The 12,637-nt window shown below is 44.4% G+C and overlaps 1 protein-coding gene across 2 annotated transcripts in view; it reads left to right on the forward strand.

Annotated features, from left to right (window-relative positions):
- Pdpk1 (3-phosphoinositide dependent protein kinase 1) overlaps window positions 1–12,637 on the forward strand; it is a 90,042-nt gene that overhangs the window by 5,261 nt on the left and 72,144 nt on the right. Inside the window, exon 2 of one of the 2 annotated variants that reach the window (XM_087203106.1) lies at window positions 1,756–1,862. The exons of the other annotated variant lie outside the window; for it this stretch is intronic. The gene's annotated coding sequence lies outside the window, so the exon portion shown is untranslated. The remainder of the gene's footprint in view (window positions 1–1,755; window positions 1,863–12,637) is intronic. 2 annotated transcript variants of the gene reach the window in all.

The following is a 12,637-nucleotide window of genomic DNA, read 5'->3' on the forward strand; positions in this document are numbered from 1 at the left end:
TTGACTCTTCTGGGCTTCAAATCTCTTATCAGAGCACCTGAGTCGGGCTTATGTTTCAGTAATTGAATTACACAGAGGCCCACAAAAGGTAGACTGCCAGTACTGCAGATTGTATATATGAAGAAATGGACAAGGGTGAATTTCACAGCCCGCTTCTGAGTGCGAGTGTGTGGTTTCCACCTGGGATTTTGCTGAGGGGCCTGATGAAGGTGAGTTTATGGTTCCTGGATGGTGTGGTGACTTCCTTCATTCCATAAACTGGACAGGTGCCCTCTGCCAGCCTCCATACTGGGACCAACCCAGTCTATGTTTCAAATCATTTTGCAGCTTGCTGGGAATCAAGTATGTAGAGACTTAAAAAAAAAAGTTTGTAAAGACTTAGTTTCAGTATTTGGATGCCAAGGACTTTGGTTCTGGAGGTTTGTGTTTTCCTTATGCCTGGAGGGCTGTGGCAGATCAGCCTACCTCAGAGGACTAGTGAGTGTCTCAGCAGGCCTTTGGTCATAATTCCTCTAGCTAAAGGTATGGTTTTTTACACTGAATTCATTGTTAAAGCTTGTTTTTCAGCCTGTTGTTTTTTGTTTGTTTGTTTTTGATGCAAGGTCTGACTATGTAGTCCAAGCTGGCCTTGAATTCACTGTACACCCCAGGCTGGCTTCAAATTCACAGTGATCCTCCTTCCTGCCTCAGTCTTCCGAGTGGTGGGATTACAGGTGTGTGCCCCCACATCCAGCCCTGCCTGTTCTTTTTTGGAACTGACTTCGTTGCAGTAGGAAGGAGTTGTAACTCCAAGTAATAGCTGTGTTTTGGATGTTGCCAGAAAAGGATGGTAAGATTTATAGGGAAGCTTTTGAAGTTCCCTGAAATTTTCACCAAGTACTTTGACCTGAGTGGAAACTTATGAGAAAAAGGCCTTGAGCCAACTTTTCAGTTCTCCGTTTGTGTTTCTGAAAGACTGGTGGTGGAGACCAGGGCCTGTATCTGTTGTACCTCCTGGACCAAATCTGGACCCTGGGTCCTAGATGTGGTTCCTGTGCACTCCTCAAAGGGGTTCTTTTTGCACTATAAGCTTGGTTGTAGTGAAGCCAGAGCTGCTGTCCCTCCTGGGAGGAATGATAATTTGGCCTTATCCTTCTACACTCTGGCCCTTGCCCTTTCCTTTTTTGTGGAGTGGGGTAGGGACTGTACTGGGGATTGAACCTAGGGTTGTCACACTGAGCTATGTCCCAGTACCCCCTTTATTTTTTTATTTTGAGACAGAGTCTTGCTAAATTTTCTAGGCTGGGTTTAAACTTGTGATCTTCCTGCCTTAGCCTCCCAGAGTGCTAGGATTACAGATACCACCATGCCTGGCTGCTGGTCTTTGTTTTGTTTTGTTTTGTTTTTGAGACAGGGTCTCACTATATAGTTCAGGCTGGTCTTGAACTGACTATGTAGCCCAGGCTGGCCTTGAACTCACAGTGATCCTCCTGCCTCAGCCTCCCAAGTGCTGGGATTACAGGCATGCACTGCCACACCTAGCTTCTGGCTGTTCTTGCTTCCTCCTGATGAGGGAACACTCTAGAAACTTACTGGCTGGGTCCCCAGGTGTCATTGCTCCTGCCCTGCGTACTCCCTTCCCAGCCTGTCACTTTGTTCCGCTCTGAGAGGCCCTGCCTCAGAACCTGGCTATAGTCTTCTTTCTGGCCTGCATACCTAGGAGTGTGTCCAGGATGTTTGCAGCTGCCCTGACCTCAGTGTTCTCATCTTCCCCAGGCTCTTCCTCTTTGCCTGAAGAAATTTCCCTCTGTGGAAACTCCCTGTGGTTGTATAGCCTTCTCTGACCAGTCTGCCCTGGGGCCTGCCCCTTCCCCAGGCCTAAGGTTTGTACTAGATTTGGTTCTTTGTACTTGTGGTTGTGGCTTTTGGAGCCCAGAGTCTCTAGGTTGCATCTGTTGCTCCTTTTCTTGCTTTCTTCTCATGGTTCTCATACCTGAATGTTCTGTGGTTTATTGGCCACTCAATGTCTTTGCTTTTTTTTTTTTGAGATAGGCTCACTATGTGTAGCTCAGGCTGGCCTCAAACTTTTGATCCTCCTGAAATGTCTGCATCCTGCCTTAGAGTTCTGACTTTTCCCTGGTTCAGAGCTATAAATGTTTAAGGTCTCAGCACAAATTGTTGCCGATTTAATGACAAATATGAAGGATTCTATGGATAAGATCAGATGGTTAGTTATACCTGCCCACCTGGGAGTCTGAGGCAGGAGGATTAAAATGTGGAGTCCAGTCTGGGCAAGTTAGCAATTTTGTGAGACACTGTCTTAAAATTTAAAAAATGGCTGTGGCTGTAGCTGAGTATGAAAGCCCTGGGTTCAATCCCAATACTGTAAACAAAAGAAAAAACCAGCCCAGGACTAGAGATGTAGTTTAATGTTAAAAGAGTTCTTGTCTAGCATGCAGGAGACCCTGGGTTTAATCTCCAGCATATGCTCGCGCGACACACACACACACACACAAAAGGGAAGGGGGCCCTAGGGACGTAGCTCAGGATCAGAGCACTTGCAGAAAGCCCTGGGTTCAATTCCCAGTACTGCAGAAAGGTGGTGGTGGGGGGGTGAAGATGGTCACTTTTATGTTCTAAATATTTTACCACAATAAAGAAGAACTACTTTGCTAGATCAACAAGTGAGAATGCAGTGCTGAGTTGGAGGACTGGTTGGGGCTAGGAATGTACAGTCCTACTTTTGCCTAGGAGGGATGGAGGATAAGTTCCCAGTGTGTATTCAGAGAGGCAGACTGTTTGAGTCACCAGTTCAGTTTCTGGGAATTTAAGCTGAGGAAGTAATTGAGGTATGTGCAGAGATTTTACTACTAGAATATCACAGTTTTGAATTAGGAGGGAATTGGAAATATTTTGAATTTCCCTCAGCCTGAGATAGGGCAAGAACATTTTGAGTCCATGTGTATTTTCCTAAGAGGTGGTTACAAAGTGTTTCTTGTTGAAAAAACCTGGTTGGGGAGTAATATGCCCAATAGAACTTTGCTAAAGGCCAGAAAGAAGCCTGGGAGGAGGAAGAGTTCCATAGAAACACAGGAGTGGTTAGCTGGGGTGGGAGGGTTCTGCTAGCAGTGGGAAATGTGAATCAGGCAGGCCTGCCCTGCCCTCCTGGAGCTTATTCAGACCAAGGGAATTCTTTCTGTCTCTAATTTTGAAATAGTACAACAAATACCCATGTTCCCTACTTCTTCACCTGTGTTATTTTTCTATTTTTCTTTTTTTTTTTCCCTCTTTTTTCATTCTTTTCTTTTTTTGGTGGTTCTGGGGATTGAACCCAGGGCCTTCAGACTGAGCTACATCCCCCAGCTGTTTAATTTTAATTTTTATTTTGTTTTTGTTTTTTTGACACAGAATCTTGCTTTGTATTCCAGTTGGCCTTAAACTCACTATATAGCTCAGGTTGGCCTCAAATTAGTAGCAGTCCTTCTGCCTCAGCCTCTTGAGTGATGGGACAACAGATGTGCACCACTATGCCCAGCTACAATTTTTATTTTGAGAGTCTTGCTAAATGACTAAGTTGCATAGGCTGGACTCAAATTTGTGGTCTTGCTGCCTCAGCCTCCTAGAATGCTGGGATTATAGGTATGCACCATTGTACCTGGCCTTTTTTTTTTTTTTAAATGGAGTCTGGCCAGGTTGCTGAGACTGAGGTCAAACTGGTGATCCTACTGCCTCAGCCTACAGAATGCTAGGATTACAGGTGTGTGCCACCAAACACCCTGCCTCTTGCTAAGCCATTTGGAAGGAAGTTGCTGCTTGGTGTGATGGCACACGCCTGTAATCCTAGTACTCTGGTAGGGTGAGGGAGGAGGGTCACAAGTATGAGCCCAGCCTGGGCAGTTTAGTAACTTAGCAAGAACATATCTTCAAATTTAAAAAAATATAAAAGGACTGGAGATATAGCCCATGATGAAGGCCCTTGGTTCAATCCCCAGTACCCTAAAAAACAGAACAAAACTAAAACAAACATGAAATACTGATTGTGTTTGTTTTTGAAGTTTTGCAGTACTGGGGATTGAACCCAGTGTCTTGTTTTGCTTTTTTGTTTTTTTTTGGTACTGGGGATTGAACTTGGGTCCTTGCGCTTGTGAAACCCAGTGTCTTGATCTTGCTAGCGCTATCATTGGAAGCCCTATTATTATTATTTTTATTATTTTCTTTTTATAAGAGACAAAGTCTCATCATGTTGTCCAGGCTCCCCTAGAACTTGATCCTCCTGCTTTGACCTCCTGAGTAGCCACAATGCTGGGGATGGTACCCAGGACCTTGTGCATGCCAAGCAAGTGGTGTACTACTGAGCCACATTCTCAGGCCTTATTAACATCTTAAATTAGGATTTTATGTTTGTTATAAATATTGAACCAAGTCGGGCCGGGGATTTAGCTCAGTGGTTCTGGCATCTGCCTCGCAAGCGCAAGGTCCCAAGTTCGATCCCCGGTACCAAAAAAAAAAAAATATTGAACCAAATCTGCAATTTGTTCAAAATCCCCTAGTTTTACTGTAGTGTCCTGTTCTAGGAGACCATCCAGGGTGCATTACATTTAGTCATTGTGCCTTCTTAGGCTCTCTTGCTATGATGGTTTTTCAGAAGTCCTTTTTTTTTTTCAGTACTGGGAATCAAACTCAGGACCTTGCACTTGAGAGGCAGGGTCAGTTCCACTGAGCTAAATCCCTGGCCCTGTTCATTGTTTCTTTTTTTGGTACCGGGATCGAACTCGGGTCCTTGCGCTTGTACAGCAGGTGGCAAAACCACTGAGCTAAATCCCCGGCCCTGTTCATTGTTTTTTGATGGCCTTACAGTTTTGTGGGGTACCTGTCTGGTACTATAGGATGCCCTCTATTGAGATTTTTTTGATGTTTTCCTTATTCTTAGACTGGGGCTTTGGGGGTTTGGGAGGAGGAGCAGGGAGGTAAAATGTCATTTTCATCATATCACATCAAAGGGCCATTCTGTCAAAGGGATGGATCATTGTTGATGTTGACTTTGATCACCTGGCTGAGGCAGCATTTGCCAGCTTTCTCCATGGTGAAGTTATTCCCCTTCCCTGCCTTTTCATACTGTATTCTGTGCAGCCCACAGCTAGTGAGTAGGGAGTTATGCTGCTTCTTCATTTATATTTTCAGAGTATACTTTTATACTGTGAGCATGTTTATTAATCACAAATAACTTAATACAAAGATGCACTGATGCTTGGGTTCTGGATAGGTTTTTGGGACATTGTTGAAGAACGTAAATGAAGAAAGGAGGGCCGGGGGTTTAGCTCAGTGGTTTCGCTGCCTGCTGTGCAAGCGCAAGGACCCGAGTTCGATCCCCGGTACCAAAAAAAAAAAAAAAGAAAAGAATGTCAAGTTGCTATTCTTAGCTTACCTTTGAAACTTTTGCCTTTGAAAAGTGAGGTGCCCTGTTTACATAACTGAATGACAAAACATTAAATTTTAGTGAAATTTAAAATTAAAAGAAGGGCTGAGAGTGGTATATCCCTGTAATCCCATCACTTGAGAGGCTGGGATAGGTGGATCAAGAGTTTTGGGTTTTAGACTTTGGAAAATAAGTTTAATGGAATAAAAGGTGGATTAGCTATGCACTCTTTACAAAGGGTTAGAAGGAAAACAACTGCAAGATACAGTAATATTTTTGACTACTAGAACCTTTGTTAAAAGGGAAAGGAGGGGCTGGGGGGTGTAGTTCAGTGATAAGAGCATCTGCCAGGCCCTGGGTTTAATTCCCAGCACCTGGGGGAGGGGAGGGGAGGGAAGGATGTTAGGTGTGCTAATTGTTCAGACATGTCACTAAGTACCTAATCAATGGACACACTGTTCCAAATGCTGTCAGAGCACAAAGATGATTAAGACATGATTTTTTTCTTCTTTTTTTAAGAGTAGGAAAAATTTATTGGGAGAAAGAAAGCTTCTGCCTAAAAGAGACAGAAGGAGGACCAGAAAGTAGTTTGGCCACCCACTCCACTTTTCAAAGATGTTTTATACAGCAAAGCCATGTGGTGAAGCAGGTACAAAGTGGGACAAAACTATAAGACCCAATGGAAATTTACAAGGTGGGCATGAGGTGGGACAAAAACCATGACCAACCAATAAGATTACAAGTATAGTCACCCAGGCAATATTGATTAAATGGGAATCAAATGGGAAGACAAGTCACATACAAGGAATTTCCCATTTAGAATATCAGTCACTGCTATCTGTCTCTAAGGGAAGTAGTACTTCTTTTCATTTTTATAATGCTAACCAGTGAATGTGTCTCAATTGTTCTCCATGTTGGTTCCTTGGTGTGTTGGCTCCTGGAGGGCTGGTGCCTTAAGGGAGGCCCTTTCTACCTGCCAACAAGATATCTAATTAACTTATTTATCTATAATATTCCCTCCTCTGAAGAAGTACCCCTAACTGTTATGAGGGGGCAAAGGGCAATGACCATTCTGGCTACTTTCAGCTAAAGAGGGTTGTAATTGTGATCAGCAGTTAGGAGTTACTCTACAGAGAATCTATCTAAAGGGCCTCGATAGGTGCCTGGCATTGTCATCTTGGTAGCCATATAGCTTTGAGTCTGGAGGAGACAAAGCCAAAGAAACAGTTAATACATGGGCCAAATTATAAGGTCAACAGGATTGCTATGAATATAGCCAATAAGGGTTTCCACCGGGAGGAACTAGTAATAGCCTCCCACAAAGAGGATAAGGAGAAGGTCCAGGGGACTTCAGAATCCAACATAGAAGTTGTATTGTGTAGTTTAGTAGTTATAAGCCGTTTACAAGGTCCATCTGTTGAATCCTGGTAAAAGAAGTCTACCGCATTTGTCATTGGTTCCATTTGTATGATTGCTTGGAGTTTGGCAGCCTATGTCCATCTTAGTATGGAATAGTCTTTCAGTCAGATACCTCCGTCTGATCCCAAGACATTAAATGACATAAAGAAAACTCTTATTTGGGCTGGGATTCAGCTCAGTGGTTCCGCCGCCTGCCTTGCAAGCTCAAGGATCTGAGTTCGATCCCCAGTACCAAAAAAACAGAAAGCTCTTGTTATCTTTTAGTAGGATGCCATCTCTGACCAGTAATCTTGGTGGAAGACCTCCAAAATGATATAGGGGAAGAGATGTAATTCTCAAACCTACTAGATATCTGAAAGGTGAGTTCACGTTCTCTAAAATCGAAGAATGAATTTTAGGAACAATGGAGGTTAAGAGTAGGAGAAATTTATTGGGAGAAAGAAAGCTTCTGTCTAAGAGAGACAGAAGGGGGACCAGAAAGTGGGTTGCCCCAAGACATGATTCGTGACTTCAGAAAGCCATGAGCCATTAGTCATGTCTACAAATACTAATACTAGGCAACATATATGTATGAATATATAATGTATAATATATGAAATATTGTATATATACTGTATATACAATGTATGAAAGATAATGTATGAAAAAATATATAAATATAATGTATGAAAGATAAATAAAAATGTTTAGATTAAAAAAGATTATTTCTGTAATTAAGAAAGCATTCATGAAGGGATAAGACCTAAGCAGGTCTCAAAAATAACAGCATGAAAAAAAAAAAAATAACAGCATGTTAGCCACTTACAACTACAGATGTGGTGGTATACCCCTGCCAGCACTCAAGAGGCTGAAGCAAGAGGATCCTCATGAGTTTGAGGCCAGCGAGGGTTACACAGTGAAAAAATAAAACAAAAACAAACCCCAACTATGGGCATGGTAGCACATACCTGCAATCCCAGCACTTTGGGAGGCCAAGGCACAACAATCACAAATTTGAACCCATCTGGGCAACTTGGCAAGACCCTATCTCAACCCCTCCCCTGTAAAAACATAAAAATCCCCCAATGGCAATACCACAACACTATGGTCAGGCAGAGTGGCACACACCTGTAATCCCAACACTAGGGAGGGCGAGGCAGTAGGAGCTAGCCTGGGCTACAGAGCAAGACCGTGTCTCAAAAAACCCCAAAAAACCCACCACTATGAAGAATTCCAATTTGAAAATGAAGATAACTGAGGTTTAGGAAAATAAGCAATCTGCCTAAGATCACACAACTACTAAGTAACAGAACTGGAATTAAAATCCTGAAATAACTGGATATGGGAAAGCATAATGGAGAGCATAGAAAACAGATTATAAACAGACTCTTCAGGGTCTTTTTTGTGTACCTTCCTATATACCCCAGGCTGGCCTCAAAGTCGCAGTGAACTACGGCTCTCAGTCTCCTGTGTGCTGGAACTACAGGTGTGCGCTACCATGCCCAGCATTTGTTTTGGTTGAAATAGGATCTTGCTATGTAGTTGAGGCTGGCCTTGAATTTGTGGGAGTCTCCCTGTCCCAGCTTCCCAAGTGGTGGGATCACAGAAATGTGCTACCACACTCATCTTCTGTAGGCTCTTGAATGCCAGTTTGAGATTCTCTACTGTAGAAACAAGGAATCCTGAAACATGTCTGAGCTTAACATGGTGTGTGTTTCCTCAGAATGATTAATCTATCTATATAAAGCAGAGGTTCTTAAAGTGTGGTCCCTGGACCAACAACATTAACATCATCTGGGAACTTGTTAGAAATGAAAATTTTTGCTGGGTTTGGCTCACATGCCTGTAATCCCAGTACTTGGACTGAGACAGGAGGATCACAAATTCAAGGTCAGCGTAAACTACATATATATAGTGAGACCCTGTCTCAAACAAAAAAAAGCAATGCAGATTCTCGGATCTATTCCACATATACTGAATCAGAACCTCGGAAGGCACAACAATCCTTTTCCCAATTTCTAGCTGATTATGTTGCATATTACAATTTGATTTCTTTTGGTTTTTGGAGATAGTGTCTTGTTATGAGTTTCAGACCTTGAACTCACCTTCACCCTCCTGCTAAAGGCTCCCCAGTGCTGGGACTACAGATGTGTGCCACCACGCCCAGCAAAATGAGGTTTCTCCTATGAAGACCACTCTCTTTTTTTTCTGGTACTGGGGATCGAACTCAGAACCTTGTGCTTGCCAGGCAGGCACAGTGCCACTGAGCTAAATCCCCAGCCATTTTTTTGAAGACCATTATCTTTCTATGGGTGGGCCATCCTCTCCCACCCTCTAAACTAAGAACAAGACTATAGATTGACAAAATCCAGATTTCCACTGCCAAAAACACATAAATATTCACAGCTCCAAACTGTTGTTAACCTCTCTTGGGCCTGCACTCTACTACTTGAGTGTGCACTTCTTAAATTTTTGCCTAGTCCTTCCTATGCCTCTTTTTTTCTTTTTTTTTTTTTGGTGCCGGGGATTGAACTTGGATCCTTGCTCTTGTGCAGCAGGGGGCAAAACCACTGAGCTAAATCCCCAGCCCCTTCCTAGGCCTCTTAAAAAAAAATGGGTGGGGGACTGGATACTAGCTCAGTGTAAAGGCCCTGAGTTCAATCCCAGGCACCCAGAGGTGGGGGCAAGGGGATGATTCCTCTCATCTTGAATGCCCCAAGAATTTTTGATAATTGATGATCAGCTGAATGTGAGAGTTCATGATCATGATGAAACTTCGGATTCTAAACTTCTAGGTATTTGCTACAGTTTTGTATAACATCCGCAGGGTAGATTTATGCCACTGTGAAGTTAGTAAACCCATTCTTAAAAAATGTATGTCAGGGCTGGGGATTTAGCTCAGTGGTTCCGCTGCCTGCCTCACAAGTGCAAGGTCCTGAGTTTGATCCCTGGTTACATCTGGAAACCACTGCAGTTAGGCTGGGCCATTCTAGAGCATGGGTCATCACCAAATCATAAAGAAAAGGCGTGTTCTTTTTCCATATTTTATACTCCTCATTGATCACATGTTCTTCCACTGCGTAGTCAAAAGCTGCTTCCTTAGGGCCAGGGATTTAGCTCAGTGGTTTCACTGCCTGCTGCCCAAGCACAAGGACCTGAGTTTGATCCCCCGTACCAAAAAAAAAAAAAAAGCTGCTTCCTTGTCAGCCATGGCGGCAGGAGAGCTAGGAGGACCCTGGGGCCCAATGACATGGGAGGGGCCGGGAGGCTTTGGTTCCGTATCAAGAGTTTGATATAGGGCCAGGGACTTAGCTCAGTTGTTCCCATGCCTGCCTCACAAGCGCAAGGTCCTAAGTTCGATCCCCAGTACCAAAAAAAAAAAAAAAAGAGTTTGATACAGAGCCCGGTGTAGTGGTACATGCCTGTAATTACAGCATTTGGGAGGCTGAGGCAGGAGGATTGCTGTGAGTTTGAGGCCAGCCTGCGTTACATAGTGAGTTCGAGGTCAGCCTGAATTACATAGCAAGACCCTGTCTCAAAAAATCAAACACAAAACACCAACAAGAAAGAAGAATTTGACACATAGGGAGACCCTGTCCCACAAAACCTAGCTAGTGTTGAATTCACTGTGTAGCCCAGGCTGGCCTTAAACTCATGGGAGTCCTCCTGCCCTATCCTCTCTAGTGCTGGCTGTCTTAGTCACTTTCCCATTGCTGGACAAAATACCCAATAGCCAAAACTTAAAGGGGAGGTTTATTTTGACTTGTGGTTTCAGTCCATGATCTGCTGCCTCCAAGGCAGAAGCAGGATGGCAGAAGGGCCTGGCAGAGGAAAAGATGTTCTACCATGGCAGCCAGGAAGCAGAGAGAAGGGACAAGGAGAAAGAGGAGACAAGAATACATTTTTCCAGGTCATGCCCCCAGTGACCTACTTCTAGCTAGGCCCCCATCTCCAAACAGCACAGCTACTGAACTCGTCAATGGATGAATCAAAGGCTCCACCTGTGAACACGTGAGACTTTGGGGAGACATTCTGTATCTAATGCTGGGATTATTAAAGCAGCCTTGATGTCAAGATGATACCTTGGGCTGGGGATTTAGCTCAGCGACACTGCGCCTGCCTTGCAAGCACAAGGTCCTGTGTTTGATCCCCGGTACCAAAAAAGAAAAAAAAAAAAGATATTTTGCATCTGTCTTTGCCACAAGAGTGGTTTAATTCTCAACACCTTGACAGGTTTGGAGAAGGTCAGTGCTGGGCTGACTGCTCCTGACTCATTCCCAGTGAGCCTGAACAGAATGTTGATATTCTGATATCAGGATGTGTGCCCTTGGTGGACAGTGCCTTACAGCTTAACTTCTGGAATTCAAACATCATCACACATACATGCATTTCCTCCTGTGTGGCTCTTGCCTCAGGTATGTTCACATAGTCTTTGTACCTTGCCTTGAAGAGGTGAAGAGTGACCCAGTGAGCCAGGCATGGTGGCACACACCTGTAATCCCAGTGCTCTGGGAGGCTCTGGCAGGAGAAGTGAAAGTTTGAGCCCAGCCTGGGCATTTTATCAACTTAGCAAGATCCTGTCTCAAAGTTGTTTTGGTGCCAGGGATTGAACTCAGGACCTTATGCTCGAAAGGCAGGAGGCAGAACCACTGAGCTAAATCCCCGGCCTGTCTCAAAGTTTTAAAAGGGCTGAGGATGTGGGTCAGTGCAAAGGCCTTAGGTTCAGTCCCCCATAGGGCCAAGATTTGTTCCTTTGTATACTGAAGTCCTTCCTGGGATCTTGATCTCTTCTCCTCTTTCCCCTCCCTCCCCCTCTCCCTCCTCTCCTCCTCTCCTCCTCTCCTCTTCTCTTCTCTTCCCCTCTTCCTCCCAGCCCTCTTCCCCTTTCTCCTTCTTCCTCCTCCTCTTCTTCTCCCTTTCCCCCCCTTCCTCCCCACCCCATCCTATAGTTTCTTGTGTTGTCCCCCCCCACCATACCGGGGATTGAACTCAGGACCTTGTGCTTTCGAGGCAGGCACGGTGCCACTGAGCTAAATCCTGCCCCCCTTCTGTAGGTTGAACCCAGGGGCACTCTACTACTGTGCTGCATCCCCAGCTCATTTTAGTTTTATTTATTTATTTTTGTTTATTTGAGACAGGGTCTTGCTACGTAGCTCAGGCTGGCCTTAAACTCGAGATGATCCTCCTGTTTTGGCGTTCTGAGTACTAGAATTACAGACATGTGCTACCACTCCCAGCTTTCAGTTTTATTTTGAGACGGGGTCTTGTTAAGTTGTCCAGGCTGGCCTCAAATTTGAGATCCTCCTGTCTCAGCTTCCTGAGCAGCTAGGATTTCAGGTATGTGTTCCTGTGTCTGGGTTCCTGAGAGTTTTTTTTTTTTGGCACTGGGGATCAAACTCAGGACCTTGGCACTTGCGAGGGAGGTGGTGGCACCACTGAGCTAAATCCCCAGCCCCTACTGAGAGTTTTGACACATCAAATATTAGATTGAATCTGAATAAGCAGAATTTAGTGTAGAGCACACAGGTTGCTGTGGTGGGTGGGGCCTGTGTGGATCACTGTTCTCATGTGGCTGCAACCTGTATTTCTAATCTGTAGATGAGCTTTCCTGATAGAAGGACTGTTTCTCTGAGGATTGGATCACCCAGCAGCCCCTCTGACCTGAAGCTATTTTTTCTTCTTGTCAGAGGGGCCAGTTCGAGTGGTTTTTGCACTTTGGCCAAGGCCTGAGTGGGCTTTTCCTGGTGTTGCTTTGCTCTAATTTCTGTGGTATTCTGTGGTGGCAAGAGGGGCAGTAAATGCTTGATGTGTGGGGGCAGCCACCTGAAGAGCCACAGCTACATC

The sequence above is a fragment of the Heterocephalus glaber genome, unplaced genomic scaffold (genome assembly GCF_053883595.1).
Source record: "Heterocephalus glaber isolate CG9 unplaced genomic scaffold, H.glaber_assembly_v1.0 deba00001781, whole genome shotgun sequence".
Lineage (NCBI taxonomy): Eukaryota > Metazoa > Chordata > Mammalia > Rodentia > Bathyergidae > Heterocephalus > Heterocephalus glaber.